The sequence below is a fragment of the Panthera tigris genome, chromosome B4, assembly GCF_018350195.1.
Source record: "Panthera tigris isolate Pti1 chromosome B4, P.tigris_Pti1_mat1.1, whole genome shotgun sequence".
Classification (NCBI taxonomy): domain Eukaryota; kingdom Metazoa; phylum Chordata; class Mammalia; order Carnivora; family Felidae; genus Panthera; species Panthera tigris.
In genome coordinates, this window is record NC_056666.1 from 65,423,763 (window position 1) to 65,444,708 (window position 20,946).

The following is a 20,946-nucleotide window of genomic DNA, read 5'->3' on the forward strand; positions in this document are numbered from 1 at the left end:
TAAAACTGGGGTACCTGATGTCATTACCTTGGAAGTGAAACTTGAAACAGGACCTAATTTGTTGTACACATTAGCCAACATGTTGGCTTAGTGAATAAGTATAATGAAGCTTCCATAGGAGTAGTGGAAAGCAGCTTTATTAGGCCACAAGTTTGACAGAATTGCAACCTCTATGCTTGGGTTACGATCAACCTGTTTGGACACTTAGCAAAAGATTCTGGCTGTTCAGCATTTAAAATGTGTTTATCACTTGTACCAGTTGACCTTTCCTGAAATCATGCAGTATTGAGTTATGTCTTTAAATCTATTCCCATGCCCAAAATCTTATCAATATATAAGAAATTTACAAAGATTAGGTGCCAAAATACCCAGCACAATATTGTATATTTTTAGTGTTATACAGAACTAAAATCCCAGGAACTATGAACACTCTGGACCTTATAAGGTTTACTCCTTCAGTCATTTCAAACATAGAAATTAGGGCCTATATGGTTATTTGCCTGCTCACTTTATGTTTACATCTCCCACATTTGTACCAGTATACATCAGGTTTGCTCAACCATTTTTTTTTTATTTTTACCAAGTCTTACAATAATTGTTTCATGTCTTTCTACAAATTTTACTTTGTGCTGTTATGGAAAACCTCCATTTGAAAATCTGCATTGTACAGAAGCACATGTCTTCACTGTCTCCAGACAAAAAAGCCTTACAGTTAATTTTAATGTTTGCACTTTCAGGTGCAACTTACAGGGAGGGCCTGAAAAAAGAACAGGAGGGGGATATTAAGTATTTTTAGTAAAACATTGCCTTTGTCTTGCACAGAACATGTAGAATATGCTCTTTAATTTAGTAAATATTTTTAAAAGGTAGAGGTGCTTTGTTATTGTAGCTAAAACAATTCTTAATCATAAAATTTCTGAAATACTTGTATTTTGTTTTCTTATCTGAAGTTGTTTACCAACTTATTTTTGTTTGAAGTGTGATTTTTTTCTTCCTTCTCTTACCAACCTCTCTTGCAAAAAAGAAGAAGAAGAAGAAGAAGAAGAAGAAGAAGTGGGTTTCTGCTAATTAATTGAGCAAACATCTAATATTTTATATGCCTTTTGACCTGTATAACTTAATATTTGGATACCTGATAATTTGTCTTATTAGGTAATTGATAAAATGGTGATGTGTATTAATGTTAGTTCAACCATATATTTATAGTGTCTGGGAATGTGTGGTTATATTTCTGTGGGAGAAATAATTTGTCAGTGTTCACTAGATTGTAAAAATCTAGTGCAAGAACTTAAACATCTAAATAAATAATGAAATGCATTTATCATCAAAAAATAATTAAAACTTCTGCCAAAGACACTGTAAAAGAATGAAAATGAAAACCACTGACTGGAAGAAAATATTTGCAAATCACACATCTGATAAAGGACTTGTATCCAGAATATACAGAAAACTCTTCAAGGTCAACAGTTAGAAAGCAAAGAGCCCAATTTAAAAATGGGCAAAAATAGGAGCAGAGTTGTCATCAAAGATGGTAAACAGATGGCACATAAGCATAAAAATGGATGCTCAACATCATCTATCAGTAGTCAAATACAAATTAAAACAGCAATGAAATCTCATAACACACTTATTGGAACATCTAGAATACAATGACATGCAGAAGAATGAAACTGTGTCACTTTCTTACACCATACACAAAAATGAATTCAAAATGGATGAAAGACCTGGAGACTGGAAATCATCAGAATCCTACAGGAGAAAACAGGCAGCAATCTTTTTGACCTCAGCTGTAAAAACTTCTTATAAGAGATGTCTCTGGAGGCAAGGGAAATAAAAGCAAAAATAAACTATAGGAATCCTATCAAGATAAAAAGCTTCTGCACTGCAAAGAAAACGATCAACGAAACTAAAAGGCAACCGACAGAATGGGAGATGTTTGCAAATGACATATTGGATAAAAAAATCAATACGCAAAATCTATGAAGAACTTACCAGACTCAACACCCAAAACCAAACAATCCAATGAAGAAATGGGCAGAAGACATGAATAGACACTTTTCCAAAGAAGACATCCAGATGGCTAACAGACACATGAAAAGATGCTTAACATCACTCATCATCAGGGAAATACAAGTCAAAGCCACAATGAGATACCACCTCACACCTGTCAGAATGGCTAAAATTAACAACTCAGGAAACAAAAGATGTTGGCGAGGATGCAGAGAAAGGAGAACCTTTCTTCACTGTTGGTGAGAAAGCAAAGTGGTGCAACCACTCTGGAAAACAGTATGAAGATTCCTCAAAAAATTAAAAATAGAGCTACCCTATGATCCAGCAATTTCACTACTAGATATTTATCCAAAGGATACAAAAAAAATTATGGAAAGAGCCCAAATGTCCATTCACTGATAAATGGATAAGAAGACGTGGTGTTTTCCATTGTCTGTACACACACACACACACACACACACACACACACACACAATGGAATGCTACTCAGCAATCAAAAACGATGAAATCTTGCCATTTGCAACAACATGGATGGAACTAGAGTATATTATGCTAAGCAAAATAAGTCAGTCAGGGAAAGACAGATATCATATGATTTCACTCATATGTGGAATTTGGGGAACACAACAGATTAACATAGTAGAACAGAAGGAAAAATAAGGCAAAACAGATACGGAGGCAAACCATAAGAAACTCTTAAATATGGAGAACAAACTGAGGGTGCTGGAGGGAAGGGCGGTGGGAGGATGGGCTAAAAGGGTGATGGGCATTAAGGAGGGCACTTTTTGAGATGAACACTGGGTGTCATATGTAAGAGATGAATCACTGGGTTCTACTCCTGAAGCCGGGACTACACTGTATGTTAACTAACTTGAATTAAAAAAAGAATATCTAGAATATCAAAATCTGAGAGTACAAACTGATGATAATGATGTGTAGGAACGGAAAACATCATTCATTGTTGGTAGGAATACAAAATTGTAGAGCCACATTGGAAGACTGGAAATTCCTTATAAAGTTCAACATAATCTTACCATACAATTTAGCAATTGCACTACTATTTACCCAACTAGTTTTAAAACATACGTCCATGCAAAATCCTGCACACAAATATTTATAGCAGATTTATTTATAATTGCCCCAAACTGGAAACAACCAAGATGTTCTTCCATAAATGAATGGAAAACAAACTAATGTATATCTATATAATGTAATACTATTCAATAATAAAAAAGGAGTTCTCTATAAAGGCATGAAAAAACATGAATGCAACATAAATATATATTGGCAGGTGAAAAAGCCTGTCTGGAAAAACTCCATGTTGTATGATTCCAATTAGATGACATTTTGGAAACAGCAAAATATGGACATAAAAAATCAACCACTGGTTGCCATGTGTTTGAAAGAAGGAGGAGGCTTGAATAGGTGAAGCAGAGGGTTTTCTTAGGGTGGTTAAACTCTTGTGTATGATACTGTAATGGTGGAAAGTGACCATATGTGTTTGTCAAAGCCCACAGACTTCTACAGCACAAAGAGTGAACCTTAATGTATGTAGATTATAAAAAGTCAGTTGGTAGGTCAGGAATATCAGGATGGAATACAGAATGTAACAGAAACGTCTAACGGTATTATGAGTGTATGAAACAACCTCACCAAAGGGAGTTGGGGAAAATGGTTCTGAATGGAAATAACTATTGTCTATAAGACTCAGCAAAACATGAGCATATACTCTACTTGATAAAGTTCCCCACAGGGTGATATGGGTTAATTCTGAAACCACTATGAATGTATACTAGAATTGAGGTGTTAAGTAAATAGGGGCACCGGGGTGGCTCAGTCAGTTCAGCATCTAACTCTTGATTCTGGCTCAGGTCATGATCTCATGGTTCGTGAGATGGAGCCCCACGTCTGGCTCTGCTGACAGTGCACAGCCTGCTTAGAATTCTCTCTCCCCTTCTTGCTCTGCTCCTCCCCCTCTTGCACTCTCTTGATCTCTCTCTCAAAAATAAATAAATAGACATTAAAAAAGAGATTAAGTAAGTAGATGGTGAATGGTGGGAACATTCTTACTGTTGGTATGGAGGGTTTAAATAAGCAAATAATGGAGGTTAGAAAGATCCATGTCATAATAAATCAGAGGTATCACACTGGAGATAACAGCATTAACTCATGTTTAGTTTAATATAAGCACAGATGGCTCCATATAGAGCATAACCTGTACACACAGATTTGTATATACACACATATAGTACTTTCTTGCTCTGTCAGCTAAGAAAACCTAGAAGCAATGAGACTCCAATAGCAGCAAGCAGTCCTTGGTTTCTAATAACATTTGCCAATGAAAAGAACCCAGCCTCCTTGGAGAAATGACTGATTTTATGACTGGGATAGGAAATATGCAAGAAGTTCCTGGTGTATCTTGTAGTGCGTAAAAATAAGACAATGTTAAAAAAAAATGTTAAATGTAAAAAAAACCAAAAACCCCTCAATGATGGACATTGTGTCTCTGTGTCAAAGGGGGTTGCAGGAGCCAACTGAAAGAGCTCTCAATGGCTGAAGTTGAAACAATTTGAGTAACAAAGTAATATTAGATTATAACCCAAAGGGTAAAGTAAATGCCCGTGAGTCTATACTGATAGTGACTGAAAATGACTGAATATATATAAATGGAGGCAAGTAGATGAATCTCCTATCTAGAGGAAGTCTAAATAACTTATGTAGAGACTCCACCCTCAAGGAAGTGAACTATAACTTACCACTACTTGTTTGTTTTAAACTCCCTACTCTTTAAGCATGGACTGAAAATAGTGGATCCCTTCTAAAGAGTACAGCACAGAAAGGGGGAAAAAGTAAATTTACCATGGAGAAAACTGACAAACACTAGCTCAACCATGTGATCGACGTGAATGTCAATAGTGATTAGTCATGTTGATAGTATGTACCCTTGCTATGCTGTGATGAAAATAACACTTACCTGTTTGGACTTTCTCCTCAAAATCCATAACCCCAATCTAATCATGAGAAAAATATCAGACACATCCCAATTGAGAGGCATTCTACAAAATATCTGACCAGCACTCCTCTAAATTGTCAAGATCATCATAAACAATAAATATCTGCCAAATTGTTATAGCCAAGAAGAATCTAAGGAGACATGAAAATTAAATGTAATGTGGTAGCCTGGATGGGATCCTGGAAAAGAAAAAGGATATTAAGTGAAAGCTAAACAAAATCTGAATAAAGTGTGGACTTAAGAATAAATGCATCAATGGGACACCTAGGTGGCTCAGTCAGCTAAGCGTCAAACTTTGGCTCAGGTCATGATCTCAAGGTTCGTGAGTTTGAGCCCTGAGTCAGGCTTTGTGCTGACAGCGTGGAGCCTGGAACCTGCTTTGGGTTCTGTGTCTCTCTGTCTCTCTGCCCCTTCCCGCTTGTGCTCTGTCTCTCTCTTAAAATAAATAAAACATTAAAAAAAGAATAAATGTATCAATATTGATTTATTAATTGTGACAAATTTACCATACTAATAGATAATAATAGGGAAACTGGGTATGTGTTTCAGAAGTTTCCTATACTATTTTCACAATTTTCTATAAATCCAAAGCTGTTTTAAAATTAAAAAAAAAAGTTTACAGGGGCGCCTGGGTGGCTCAGTCGGTTAAGCGTCCGACTTCAGCTCAGGTCACGATCTCACAGTCCGTGAGTTCGAGCCCCGCGTTGGGCTCTGGGCTGATGGCTCAGAGCCTGGAGCCTGCTTCCGATTCTGTGTCTCCCTCTCTCTCTGCCCCTCCCCCATTCATGCTCTGTCTCTCTCTGTCCCAAAAATAAATAAACGTTAAAAAAAAAATTAAAAAAAAGTTTACATAAATAATTATGTTATGTTTTTATCAGATTAATACTAAGTGGTGCACGGGATGCCAGATGGTGAGCCATGGTTCAACAACAGACCTCATGAGTTAATGAACTAGAAGTACTGACGGGGCCTGGAAGAAATACCTGGCATGCCTCCAGGGGCCACATGGGAGGTAAAGGCAGAGTGCAGACAGAAAGTCAGGACCTGGGGCACTGCCTTTAATAGGGTCTGTAGGTGGAATGCTTAATTCAAACCGAAAGAGTGGAGTATTAGTAAGCCAAAAGGGGAAGACACTGGGGAAACAGAAGAGACTATTGATCACAACGGCTGTTAGCTTATATTTATATTTGCTTGTGACTCTGTGCACTGCTATGGAGAGTTTAACAAAATTACTCCATAATATTTTTGTCTTAGCATCTGTTCCCTGTTGCCAAGATGCCTGGGGGGGGGGGGGGCCTTGAACTGATACTACCACTCCCTCGAGCCCACTTCCTAGATAACAGCCCAAAGAATCACAAGTCAACTGCTCTATCCTTGTGAGAAACATTCTCCTCTGCCCCCTCAGCCTTTCCTTGTGCACCCCTTAGACAAGACCCCCTTGGTGCTTACCAAAGTCTTGCTCTTTTGGTTTGAATTGACCAATCTGGGCTTAATCTGAAAACTTCAAAGCAGTCCACCCACTGATCCTAATAAAGGCAGTGGACCTGGTCCTGACTCTGTCTATCTGCACTCTGCCTTGACTTCCAGTTTGGCCACTGGTGGTGTACTGGGTACTTCCTTGAGGTCCTGTGAGTAATAATCTATAATTCCAGTACTTCCTTCAGGACCTATGAATAATAATCTATATTTCAATCCCTCATGTGGTCTGTTGTTGCACTGCAATGCTCAGAGGCTCTATTTAATGAATATTAATTTAACAAAGTCACAACAACTGCCATGTTGGGGCACACAGTTGCATGAGGGGGCTAATGTCAGCCTAAAGTCACTGAAGGCAGTTTGGCCAAATACAATGGATGATAAGGCAACAATGCTATGGAGTAGCTTAGCTGAACTCTCAACATATGTACCCAAAACACCCCACATGGCCATTAATGAGAATGTAATTAATGTGCTTGACTCTCCAAGTAATTTAGTGAAAGAATTAGCGAAAGACATGAACCAAACTAAACAGATTAAAAAGGGGCAATTGCAAATTCTAGCTCTGAAAAATAATTACGTATAAACAGGAAATACTAGTAGTAACAAAAATTATGACATAAAAGTATGGAAAAGATAGGGACTTAAGGAATGCGTGTATATTGTAAGGCAAAATTCCACAGACCATGTATCTGAGTTGAAGAATCAAGGACAAGCACTTACATTCATTTACAGCCAGAAATAGGAAAGAGCTTGTGCAGTTAAGAGCGGTTGCTTCTGAGTATCAACGTTCAATGTTGAGACTGTTGTCAACTTTAGGAAGAATGAGACTCGCAGAAACTTTTGAATTTTGAAACTATATTTTTCTTTAAAATATATTAAGAATAAAAAATAAAAAAGTAGTGTGTTTAATGTAAAAAACATTAGGCCTAAATTTAGGAACCTTAAGCTCATGTGCTAAAAAGTGATAAACTTTGAGCACAGCACCATTTCAGGTCTTCATTTTTTCACTTGTAAACTGAAATATTGGACTAAATGATTCATGAGGATCTTCCACTCTAAGAATCTAAGGTAGTAAAAAAATATACACCAATTATTTTATAAAGGGAGTTGCCATGAAAAACCTTTTTGTTTTTTAAGGAAAAAGTAAAATTTGAATGACAGGCACACACACACACACACACACACACACACAATTCCAGCATTAATGGTTTAAGTAACTACAGTTTACATCAGAGAGATGCCATATAGTTATTTAAAATTGCAAGGGATGGCGAATAAGCATTTTAGGGATACAGTGTGAGCTAAGACACTATTCTGACACATTGTATATTACACGGGTGGGGAAGAGTATGTGATCGCATCAGCTTTACCGGAACAGATGATTAATGAAAGTTTGGAGAAATGGGTGGAAGTCATAACACAGACGGCTGTGCAGATCAGTTAAAGAGCTTTTATGACTTTACCTCATGGTCAAAGAATGATGTAGAAGAGGCAAAATATGAAAAAAGTTTTAGGATTATTAATGTGGTAGTTGTGTGGAGGAAGACAATGATACAAGTTAACAGATGACTTCAGATTCCCATGTATGTAGGTTGGAACCCTGGTTCTGTATGACCATCAGCAAGTCACTTAAACACCTTAAGCCCCCAGTTTCCTCATGGGATTATATGAAATTAAAGGGTATATTCATATAATACACTTGGCATAGTGTGTGGCTCAATAATCAAAAACTAAAAAAAAAAAAATGCTTTGCAAACAAAAAGTGGGTACAAAGGGCAAAGTTTAGTGAGACCATTAAAATAGTTTAAGGAGATGTCAATGAAAGTAAGATTAAGGAATGAAAGAAGTAATAGGCCTTAATGACTAGCCAAAGGGGTGAAGAAGTATGAGGGGTCACCATTGACTCTGAAGCTTGGTGTCTGAGTGACTGTAAGACCCAGGGGTCAACCTGTCAGAAATATGAACTCCAGTAAAGGGGAGGAACGGGCTCAGGAATAGAAGGAGTATGATGAGTTCTGTTCTAACTGTCTTGGGTGTGAGGTGACAAAGAGATTTCTAGGTAAAAACGTCTAACAGGCAACTGGAGATAGAGATTTGTGATATCCTCCTCCAACTACTACCTGGACATATATATTAAGGTTCTGTTCCCATTCATGTTCTTTTATCTATAGTCTCCCTCTCAGTAATTTCAACCAATTCCACCCTTTCAACAATCACGCTGTTCCTGAAAATCTGAGGCCTACTGGAAATTTCTATTTCAATGTCTCATAAATACCTCAAACTCATTGTATCCCAAATCAAAAACTGTCTTTATCCCTATCCAGGCATTTATTACTGACTTGTCTCATTCTGTTAATAGTACCTCAAGATCACCCAGAGTGGGCAACTTGGAGAAATCATTTATGTCTTCTCCTTTCCTGGTAAAGTCTTGTTAAATGAGTGCTGTATGAAAGGAGAGGTTAGTACTCTTGAAAAAGATGAGAAGAACCTAGTTACTAATGTAACACATTCATGGTTAAGGGATTGCTACGCACTTCATGGCCTCTCATTATGATGTTGCACAAATTGTCGGAGATACAAGTGGTATATCGAACTGCATTAACATTAACGTTTTTTTCTTCATTAAAACACAAAATTAAGAGTCAAAAGGCAATGCAGTGAGTGGGAGAACTTATCTGCCACACATATCTGACAAAGGAATTCTATCAAGAGTACTTAAGAAACTCATCACTTCACAAAAGAGGACTTTGAAATGGCAAAAAAGAAAAGAAAATATGGTAACTCTACTATTTATTTTAAGGAAATACAAAATGAAACCCATGAGAACCAACTACTGTGTACTCACCAGAATGACTGGAATGTTAAAGACAGAAAATGCCAAGCACTGGGAAGGATATGGAAAAACTGGAATTCATATACTGGTACGTGAGCATTAACTGCTACAACTATCAGAAAAGGAGTTGGTATGATCTACTACAGCAACATGTGTGTGACCCAGGAATTAAATTCCTACATGTATATCCAACCAAAAATCGTTCACCCAAAAGTCCGTGGCAGCATTATATGTTATTACTCCAGACTGAAAACCACCCAAATGCCCGCCAACAGTTGAATGGGTAAATAACTATGGTCCATCTATGTGGTATAATGCCATACAGCCATGAGGACAAGCTAACATACTTGGATAAATATCACAAGCATGGTGTTGAGTTAAAGAAGCCAAACAGGAGGGAATATCATGGAAAATTGCATTTATGTAAAATATGAAGGCAATTGAAAGTAATGTGTGGTGTGAAAGAGCAGTAGAATGGAGAGAGGTAGAGATAGAAAGTGGGGTCTTCTGGGGATGGTCTCTTCCTTGATATAGGTGCTGGTTTGTGATAATTAAGGTAGTTTATATACACCTGAGAGTAAACAAAGATATGTACTTTTTTTAACATGTGTATTATATTTCAATTTAAAGTCCTATAAGTTTGGCGACTTCATTATTTTTCAACTTTGTTACCTCCTTAGCATCCAGTGTTCACCTTTTTATCTCAGACCCTTACTACCTTCATCTAAACAATCGTTGATTTTCCACAACTTTCTCCCTTTTAATTTATTTTAATTACACTTGGTCTATTAGTCTTTCAGAAGCAGAGCTTGGATCATGCAGCTCCTTACCGACTATGACATTAAGTTTAAATACCCAAGGTGGCTTTCTAGGCCTCCATACATTACTTCCAAAAAGCTTTCTCACCCATTTTGGCTTAAAACTGAATAAACAGAAAGATTTCCTATTAATGTAAGTGTGATTTTGTTCCCTGCTGGTCTCATGCTAGTCTTCTTAAAAAAGTTTTTACCACCTTTTATGTTGAAACTGTGTTTTCTTCCAGTCCCAATTCAAACATCCAGTCTGTATTCTTGGCTACTGCCTTTTACCCAGTTTTGGAATACCTTCTCTCCTTTTAAGAGTCCCTTGACAATTATTGCATGCTTCCTCTTACGGTTTGCATTATCTCTGCCATGATTTTTTTTCTTTCTTATCCTACCCTTTTAATTCTAACCACCAGTGAGATAATAGAAAGTTTGTCTCACTTCTCTTTCCACCATTTAATTCACTTAGTTGTAGTTTGTACACACCGATCAATAAACATTCTAAAACTTTTAAAAATTAATTTACTCTAATAACTTACAATATTTGCTGTTCTATGTTTATCAACCATGAGATTATTTTTGATTAAGTGATCGAGTTTTACTAGGCAATGTGCTTTATATAAGCGGTGTTCCTCTGCATTCTTCCAGAAATTAAAACTGCAGAGAAATTTATCATGACTTATGCTGTGAAAGAAAGATAAATAAAGGAAAAACAGAAACAAAAACAACTATATATAGTTTGTTTTGGCTCAGGTCATGATTTTGGCTATATGTATTGTGTATACATATAATATAATATAATATAATATAATATAATATAATATAACATATATATACATATATATGTGTGTGTATATATATATGCATATATATATATATATATATATATATGTATAGTTGATCTTGATTTTTGGCTCAGGTCGTGATATCACAGTCCTGAGATAGAGCCCAGCATGGAGCCCAATGCTGGGCATGGAACTTGCCTAAGAGTCTCTCTCTCCTTCTACCTCCCTCTGCCCTGCCCCTGCTTGCACTTATGCAAGTTCTCTCTCTCTTTCTCTCTCTCTTATGAAAGAAATAGTTAACCTTAAAATGCCAAAGCTGCAGCTGCCTTTTTATTTCTACATTACTCTAAATTTGAGGCTGCTGTTAGCTAGTTATGAGACACTGCCGTTTGTTTTGTCTTACAGTGTTGAGTTGATGTCTTCAATAATATTGAGTTAATGTTTTTGAAAAATTTCCTATATGTCTGAAAGTTGCACTATTTCATATGACTGGTAGAAGAGGATAAAGAAAAAGGAAAAGCTGATGTATTCCTGTCATTTGCTCTTTTGGGATTAAAATGAAAGACTAAGATTGGGGTGGACTGATTAAAGAAAGAAATGAAAGAAAAAGATGCTCTTGATAGCTTACATTTTTTGAGTGTTTTCTCTGTCACATCCTGTGATATCACATTATATCCTTACAAATATCTGGAGAGGTTAACCCCCTCTGTGACTTGCCCAAGGCGAAACAGTACGCAGGTGGCAAAGCTGTCATGCACCTAAGCAAAATTTACAAAAGGAGCAGCTTCCTTTCAGAAGAGTAGTAGGCAACAGGAGAGCCAATAAGGATTATCTTTCAAGTCTTGTAGCTGATTAGTGCATACAGTCCACCGAGTCTCTATCAAATTAGAAACTTTCAAAAAGAGAAAAAAATGAAAAAGCATAAGCTAAACATAAAAAAATCCTCTATGTTTCTCTCTATGTACACAAGAATTATAGGGCCCCTAAAGAACTCCAAGATTGGAGGGCACCTGCATGGCTCAGTTGGTTAAGCCTTGCACTCTTGATTTTGGCTCAGGTTGTGATCTCTCAGTTCATGGGATCGACCCCGCATCGGGCTCTGCACAGTCTGTGTGGAGCCTGCTTGGGATTCTCTCTCTGTACCCACCCCCCCAAATAAATAAACATGAAAAAAATTTAAAGAACTCTGAAGTTGGAATCTGAAGACAAAATTTTAGTTTTTACTCTGACAGCTTCTACCTACATATTGGTGTTTTGCCTTTATGAGTTGATGTTTTCTGATTTGTAAAATGGAGACAATATCTATCCTGCATATCTTACCTAATTATTTTAAGAAGGATGTTATGAATGCACACTGTTTTTGTAACCTATAAAAAGCAGTTCATGTATGCATTATTGTAATTATATATTTTGAGACTGCATAAGGTGGTATTTCTAGGTAATAAAACTGAAAAACAATGCATTTAGATTTCACAGAAATAACAAAAAGACTAAGCATCGTGCTTCTGAATGTTAACAATTGCGACAGCAATCAAACAACTGGTCTGGAACATTATCATCATTGTAACTCAAAATGACACCAGAGCTATTTGATGCCCAAGCCTGTCCTGGTGTCACATTCAAAGTAATATCAATCCAGCATCAAAAAATAATTGAGAGCTATTTTATATTTTTATTGCTTTCTCTTAAAAAATCATAGTGGTTGCATTCATAGCATACAAATGAACTTTGAGAATTTTTCTCTCACCCCTTATCTTCAATATTTCATAGCCATGTTATCAAAAGATTAATATTTTCCTTTCTCCACTTCAATTTTCTAAAAATTGTCTCACTTTCAGTCCACAGATGTTCTTTATCTTCCTCAACCTTCCTAGTTTCCTCTTTTTACTTGGTGACTAGTTGGATCTCTTGCAGATGAATTCAAATAGCCTCTATAGGACTTCTTCTCTTTCACTATCTACTTTACTGTGCATAGTTTAAACCTAGTAGTCAACACAGGATCCTCCCTCCTGAGTGCAGAACAGCAAGAGGCTGTGGATACTAATCGATCAATCTTTTTTTCCACAATGCAACTACTATAACCAAAGCACTGTCTAGCTATTGTGGGAGATAAAAAAAAGAGAGAGAGAGAGAGAGAAGGACAACAATCAATTGTAAGTCATGGCCCCATTCCTAAGGAATATCCCAACTGGAAAATCAGTGTCCATTAGGGTAGTCAAGTGAGTGTTGTCCTGCCCTGTGTTTTCTACGTTATTTATTTATGCATTCTACTACAATTTCATTTCACCAGAGGATTTATAAGCTAAAGAAATGTGCTAAATATGGTTGTGGCACAGGTTTTGATGTGAGAAACTAAGAAAGAGATTGGATGGATTTGGATTGCTTTAACCATGCATAAAACCTGAAGCTGGGATAACTAGGTTCAGGATGAAATGTTAGAGGAGGCATAGTAAATATAAACATGCAATATATTTGGCAGTTAGATGCTATGGACAACTAGGGGAGAATAGCTCAAAAACTGATTCCAGGTAGCACCACTGAAAAAGTGGGAAAGTTATAGGAGGGAGCAAATCCTGGAGGCAAAGATGATGATAGGTTTGTTTTGTTAGACCAAGTGCATCTCCACTGTGGCCATGTCAACTCAGAAAGATAGGAGGACCACTAGGGCATATTTGGAAGCCAGGCACTTAGCAATGACAGCAGAAAGAGAATGAATAGATGAACCAAGTTATGGTGCATAATGTCCCACAGATTTTTGTAATGAGATTTTGAGTGGCTTTCACACTGAAGTGTTTTTTTGTAAATGTTCATTGGTGCTAAAAGTGGATGCCTTCATTTCTCTGAACTCCTAACTCTTCATACAAGATACTTTTTGCATCCTAAATTATTTTAGAGTAAATACTGAAACATTTTAATAAGCATTTTAAGGTTTTTCTTAAAAAAATAGGAATTCCTATTTTATTTAGATCTTTTCAAGTACTTTAATTTCAAGTACTGTGCTTATGGAACCCTAGCCACAACATCTGACGTGACCTCATATAGACTTTTAAAAAATATCCTTCTGGCTACTGTGTGAAAAATAAATGAGTGGATATAAGATGATGTGCAAGAAATGTATTGCAACCATACAGGTATAGATGATGGCAGTCAAGTCTGAGATGGCATCAGTGGGGATGGAGAGAAATAGATGAGTTTTAGGGTAAACTTTATGCCACCAAAATTCACATGTTGAAATCCTAACCACCAGTGTCTCAGGATGACTACATTTGGAGCTAGAGCCTTTAAAGATGTAATTGAGTTATAATGAGGTAATATGGATGAGCCCTAATCTAATGCACCTGATGTCCTTATAGACATTGAGTAGACTCAATCTCAGAGATGTGAAAGAAAGAATGAAGACAAAGAAAGAAGGTGGCCACCTGCAAACCAAGAAGAGAGACAGAATGAAACTAACCATGATGATACCTTGATCTTGGGATATTTAGCTTCCAGAATTGTGAGAAAATCAGCTTCTCTTGTGTAAGTCACCTTGTCAGTGGTACTTTGCTATGGCAGCCCCAGCAAACCAATACAGAATACATGCAAGATATATGTTACATTTGGAATTGCTAGGACTTGGGGATGGGTTAAATGGTGAGGAGGGTAAGTTTAAGGGATATATATTAAGAATAATTTTCCCGGTTTGAGCAATTGCCTAAATGGTGTGGCGATTATTTTACCTCTAAACTGAGGTATACAGGCATACCTCAGAGATATTGTGTGTTTGGTTCCAGACCACCTCAGTAAAGCAAATCTCGAAATAAAGCAAGTCAAATGAATTGTTTGGCTTCCCAATGCATATGAAATTTATGTTTGCCCTGTACTATAGTCTATGAAGTGTACAATATCATTATGTCTAAAAAAACACGGACCTTACTTTACAAATACCTGATTACTAAAAAATGCTAGCAATTATCTGAGGTTTCAGTGAGTCATAATCACTGATCACAGATCACCATAACAAACATAATAATAATGAAAAAGTTTGAAATACTGTGAGAATTACCAAAATGGGATACAGAGACATGAAGTGAGCAAATGCTGTTGGAAAAATGACACCTATAGGCTTACTCAAGGCAGCGTTGCCTCAAACCTTCAATTTGTGAACAATGCAATATCTGCAAAGTTCAATAAAGTGAAGTGCAAGAAAAGAGGTATGCCTATAACTTCTCTAACTCCCTCAGTTTGGAAGGGGTAGCACTGGGACCGTCTGACTCTAAAGCTATAGTCTTAACCTCTATGTTGCTATCCTCCTCAGATTTAAAAAAATAATGTGTATAGAGCTATATAAGCTTACAAGCAAAAATGAGCCACAAACATCATTTAACTTGGCTCCTTCATTCTATAGTTAGAAAACTAGGGCCAACGAGAAGTGATAGACCTCTTTACTTTAAAAGAATAATTTCAGCTTATGTTTATATAATAAGAGGAACTGCAATAAGCATTCTACCTGCTATTTACAGGGACAGAACAAATTTTCTTAGCTGATTAGAGGTACCCCTTTGAATACTAAAAATCAAAATCATTAGCATTCCAAATAATAGATTTAGCCAAACTTCTCTTCATCTGGTGATTTTGTTTAATAAAACACTACAAGGCATGAAACCATTCATGACTGGCATTAGCTGAATTTAAGTCTTACTTTTTATTGTAGAACACTGTAACTTAGACTTGTGGTTCCCAAATGTCTGCTCTTTTCTTCCTTGTGTAATCTCACTCTCTTTCTCCCCTTTTCTCCCTTTTCCGTAGTTGTACACCTACAGAGAATATATATATACTCACAAACAAACATCTCAAACAGTACATATTGGAAATGACTACCAATATCAAAGTCTCCTGTGGAACTCAGTCAACTAAGGTGAAGATCAGAGAAAATCTTAAATCCTGGGAAAACAGGGGCTACATTGAGAGGAGCAACGAGTAACACCTCCCCAACCCTCCTCTTCCCAACACCAATAACATTATCAACACTATCATCACTGCCTCTTCTACCACAAAAAAAAAAAAAAAATCCACACCATATCTCAGTCTTATAACTCCAGTCTGCAGGCGCTATTATAAGGTATGATGCTAGGATGTGAGACAAAGCATGTAGAGTTAGTGAGAAACATTATTCTCATGTTATTTCCAGTGGAAATCCCATTGGGCTGTTAATCTGGTAATCAGACTTTTAGTAATGAACAGCATTAATCAGTCATCTGGCTTTAGTTAGCCCATAAGTATCTCTAATCTTCAATTCTTTTGTCTATAAAATGAGAGAATTATTTCACAAGGATACAATACAGTATAAAGTCCAGTGTTTAGAGTTAAACAGATTGACTCAGACCCCAGTTATGCTAGTGTTACCTATTTAAGCTTTTCTGAACCTGTTTCATCATCTATAAAATGAGCCTTGCATTATTTAAATAAGATTGTATGGAAGGATTAAGTGGGATAATACAATTAAAGCACAGCTGCTAGGTAGACTCTCAATAAATATTCATTCTTTCAAGGTCTTTCCAGGCTCCATGACTTTAAATCTGATTTGAATGAACAAACAGGAAATGTTCTGGAAGGTAAAAGAAAAGAGAAAGGCAGTACCACCTCTTTTGCTTTAGTAGCGGTGATGATGGTGATGCTGGTAAAACTTCATAGTTGATTAATTGAGAAAATATTTTTGGAATGCTGGACATTTTGCTTGTCATCAGGATAAAATGCTTATAATGCTTATAATAAGCAAAGATGCTTATTATATAGTTTGTGCTCTCAAGGAATTCACAGTCTCCTCAAAGAGATGAACACATAACAAACATAAAGCCCTGTAATAAGGGCAGTGATAAAGCTCCATACACGATATTCCAGTCACGTCCAGGAAACATGTTGCCCAATCTGGGGTAGATTCCAGGCACATGAATGAGTCTCTGGTCTCTTCTTACCATCCTCTGATATAATGACTTTCTCTCTTGGAAGCCATGATAAGCTTCACATCTGAAAACTTAAGGAATCTAGGAGCAATCATCTCGATTTGCAAAGAATATTTTTTCAAATGTTGGAACAATTCTTGGGATGTTTGGGTGCTTAGCTCTGTTTTTGAAACCCTGATTTAGAGAATTTCATTATTTGTAATAGTCAAATATTTTGTTTTCATTTTTTATGAGGTCTTCTTAAAGACCACATGACAACATCAGTTTACAAATTATCTTAACAGATACAAGGCTCTATTGCATGTGGGGAAAAATGGTTTTAATTATATACATACTACACTGAAAGGGGGTCATATGCTGATTAAAGGAAAGGTAAAAATGCTGGAAGGCTTTAACTTGTACATGATATTGAAAGTGCTATTGTTATACAGGGGCCCAATGCTGAGAGTCATTCAGACTGTGAGATGCATGGTTCTTTCTCCAGAGGTCCTTCCATTTTTAAATTTTTCTGTGCATTTTGCAGCAGTTCATCTCTGGTATGGTAACATTTTGCTTTCTCCTTGATCTTCCTCATTCTGGAAAGGGAGGGACTGAAAAGAAAAAAAAATTTCCTGGCCTGTGCTACAAGGTGTGGGAATTGCACTCTGTTTTCAGAAAAAATAAATATCTGGACTGGTTAATTAGACAAGTTGATACCATGAGATTCTTGGGACTGTTAAAGTGAAAACCTGAAAGTTATAAAATGTGTCTTGGCAAACAAAGTAATGAAACATTTGAATGGATGCATTCATGTAGAAAAACCCTGTCATAAAATATTCTGGGGACATTTTTATTTAAAGTGACATAAAATTCCTAAGGAGATGAGACTCTCATAACAGAAAAATCTGTGAATGTGTATAACAGAAATTTACTAAAGTTTTCTTGTCATAATACTTTCCAATCCAATTATACAAAAATAGGCATCCTTGTATAGTGTAAGAGTGTGTGTGTGTGTGTGTGTGTGTACACGTGTGCACGTGTCTATGGAGAGAGAGGACCTGGGAAAGAAGAAATTCATCAGTTCTTGGTTATTGAGTGCCAACCACAGGGGCTCTACAGTAGAGAGAAAATCAATGGGAGATGCCCACTATCGGGGGGCTAATTCCCAGTGAATTGATTTTTGGTGTGAGGTGATAAGAGATACAACCTAAGCTTTTAGCATCCAGTATCTGCAGCTTTGCCAGAGGCTTCATAGAGTACCTATTTCAGCTGACATTAAGCAGAGCCCATGGAACTATAAGGGTCAAATGCAGCACAGAGCCTGGAGTAGTGGGTTCTGCCACTCCTTTTAAATTAAGATGCAACATATGATAACAAGAGACATAACAATTTGTCTCTCAAAACTATTATTCCCTCCACTTTAATGTCAACTATATTCACTATTGAAATGAATGGAAAATAGGTCCCAGTTTTTAAGTGTATGCTAAAGGATATTAATAGATCTCATTAAAAATCATAATTATAAAGTTTGGGAAACCATATATTTAAAAAAGGCAAGCAGGCTCTCAGGTGGCTCAGATGGTTACGTGTCCGACTCTAGATTTCAGCTCAGGTCATGATCTCACGGTATGGTTTGGGAGTTTGAGCCCTGCATCAGTCTCCCCACTGACAGCATGGAACCTGCTTGGGATTCTCTCTCTCCCTTTCTCTTCCCCTCCCCTGCTCATGCTCTCTGTCTCTCTCAAAAATAAATAAAAAAATAAAACTTGAACAAAACAAAACAAAACAAAACAAAAACAATTAAAAAGAAGGCAGGAATTTCCAAAGCTATTACCATACATCAGCAGACTATAAGATGGCAGGGCAGAGAATACAGTGCTTTTTCCATTTTGAGTCGACTATAGAATCAGTAGCAAAAGAAGGGAAAATATAGAGTAGTATCAAGCAACTAGCCCTCCATTCCCTTTAAGACAAAAAGCACTTTGTTTGCCTTTCTCTTCGGGAGCAGTTTGAGTAGGTTTGGCTAAGGAAGGTTTAGACGGTTGAGTGCAAGAATGTTTTAAGACCTTTATAGCCTTGGCACTATTTCTTTTGGAGGCCCATTCCACGATTTATCAAAATTTTTAAATGCCATATTAAATAAAATGTTTGCTGTAAAAATAATCTTAAAGCATTTTAGAAGGTTGCTTTTTTTCTGACAGCACCATGATAAAGTTTAATAAACAATGGTGGGGCACTTGGGTGGCTCAGTTGATTGAGGTTCAGACTTTGGCTCAGGCTATGATCTCACAGTTCGTGAGGTCAAGCCCCACATAGAGCTCGCTGCTGTCAGACTGTCATTGCAGAGACGGTGTCAGATTGTCTGTCCACATCTCTCTGCCCCCTCCTGCTTGCGCTCTCCCCCCAAAAAATTTTTTTAAATAAAAATAATAAACAAAGACAATGTAATGCAAAATCTGAAATATGAAGGAAGTTGGCCATCAGTGGAAGCATTAAGAAAAATGTCAAGGAAAAATAGATCAGCAGTACACATTAAAATCTCATGTAGGAAAAAGGGTTTCTACCATCGCCACTGTTGCACAAATCCAGGGGGTATCATTTATGTAGACTGTCATGAAAATGGTACTTGCTAAAATTGTGCTACATGGCAGTTCTGTCACTGCCTGGTGCAGGAACAAACCCATCCTGTTAAGAAGGCAGGTGCATTTGTGGAAATGAGCACATGCACTTGTCAAACCTGGAGGCCATTAGGCGCTGCAATCAAAGCCCCAGCAAACTCTGCTCTGATTCCAAGATCACTAAGAGCTCTTGTGATTATAATTTGATTTCCCATTCAGCTTCTTACAGAGAAAGAATACAATGGTCAAAGAAATGAGTATCTGTTCCCCTTGGCAATTGTTTTTCTCAATGTAAATGAAATCAGCATTATCCATTAGTCCACTGTAATCTTTATTACAGTGAATAAATATCCCCAAGTTTGATCCAATCTAAGAAGCAGATAAGACCAAGTTTTGAGTTTGAAAATATGAAGATCAAACCCTGGCCTGGTATAATTTTGTAATGCTTCTTAAGGACAGTCAGTGGATCTAAACTGTCATTGCAGTGGCTCAAACACCTATACATTTGAACTTAAAAAGGGTGAGATCCTGAGTAATAATTAATAGCTCCTTTGAAGTAGAATTTGAGAAATAAAGACAGTTGGTAAAGGAAAGAAAATATCAATTGTATGTATGAAAATGCTTTTATTTACATAATTTCATTTAAATTTCAAGGACTTATGAGGTAAATTAATGTTATCTTCAATTTAGTGAAGAGGGAATGGGTGCTTAGTGAGATTCCCACACAGTGGGAAGGCCACACAGCAGCCAGGAGTCAAAATGAATCACAGGGTTACTGGGCTTTAATTGTATATGCATACTATGGTTTCACGTAAGTAAAGTGAATGAAATTGATGAATCTGTCTCATTGGAGAATGGAGAAATATCTGAGAGGAAAGAGAACTGGAGAATATTCACAAGACCAGGACTTGCCGAGGAGGATATTAATATAATTAGTGAGCTTAGAATATACTAAAGAAAAGCAATAAGTGGTGAACACTGTAACAAAAATAATATCCTTCATCAAGATGTCAAGATATAGGGAATGACTAATTTATTTGATGTATATTGGTTACAATTTGAGTTAGATTGTATATTTAGTTACACCTGTGGGCTGATCTGTTTCTTTATAAATAATCCTTTAGTTGCAAATAGCTAAAGACATATCCATATAAAAGAACAGAATGAAATTTGTGGATAAGTGAATTTTGGAAACTGTGGAGTTATACACATTAAAAAGAATTTTTTAACTAACATAAAATAATTTTTAATAGGTGATTTGAGATATACAACTTCAAAAAATTCTTGAAATTGCATAATTACTGCAAGAGATAGCTAGTCAGGCATATGTTGATTTCCAAAGAAATGTATGGCATTCTCAATGTCAGAGGATCAGATATAAAGGACTCTACACCAGCTGGGTCTGCGTTGCCATCTGATAATCAGAAACTTGGCAAAAGTGTGTTCACACAGATCACAGTGTGGTTGCTTTTGAGTAGAAACAC

The 20,946-nt window shown here is 36.7% G+C and overlaps 1 non-coding gene across 1 annotated transcript; it reads left to right on the forward strand.

Moving 5' to 3' along the window:
* Window positions 1–8,941: 8,941 nt before the first annotated feature.
* On the forward strand, window positions 8,942–9,062 carry LOC122240683. The gene has a single exon (XR_006220454.1). It is a non-coding gene; the product is annotated as a U6atac minor spliceosomal RNA (small nuclear RNA).
* The last annotated feature ends 11,884 nt before the right edge of the window (window positions 9,063–20,946 follow it).